This window comes from Danio rerio, chromosome 11, assembly GCF_052040795.2.
Source record: "Danio rerio strain M-AB ecotype USA chromosome 11, GRCz13ab, whole genome shotgun sequence".
NCBI classification, from domain to species: Eukaryota; Metazoa; Chordata; class Actinopteri; order Cypriniformes; family Danionidae; genus Danio; species Danio rerio.
The window spans coordinates 46,211,879-46,212,500 of record NC_141031.1 but is presented as its reverse complement, the minus strand read 5'-3'; positions in this window follow the sequence as shown (position 1 = coordinate 46,212,500).

Genomic DNA, 622 nt, shown 5'->3' with positions numbered 1-622 from the left:
GTAGAGCGTAATTTTAATTTAATTTAATAAATTAACCCAATGTTGAGTTTAATCAACCCTACATTTTTTTGATTATAATTTCAATTTAATTGGATAAATTAACCCAATGTTGAATTAAATCAACCCAAGATTTTAAAATGCAATTTAGGTTAAATTGGATAAATTAACCCAATCTTGGGTTAAATAAACCAATGATTTTTAAAGTGGGATTGTAATTTAATTGTAAAAATTAACCCAATGTTGGAATAAATCAACACAATATTCTTAAAATGCAATTTTTAATTAAATTGGATAAATTAACCCAATCCTGGGTTAAATAAACCCAGTATTTTTAGACCATAATTTTATTTAATTGGATAAAATTAATCCAATGTTGAGTTAAATCAACCTAACATTTTTTTATTGTAATTTAAATTTAATTGAATAAATTAACCGAATGTGGGATTAAATAAACCCAACATTTTTAAAATGCAGCTTAAATTTAATTGGATAAATTACCCCATCTTGGGTTAAATAAACCCAGTATTTTTAGAGATTAATTTTAATTTAATTAGTTAAATTAACCCAACGTTGGGTTAAATCAACCCAACATTTTTTAAGAATGCATGATTTTAAAATATGC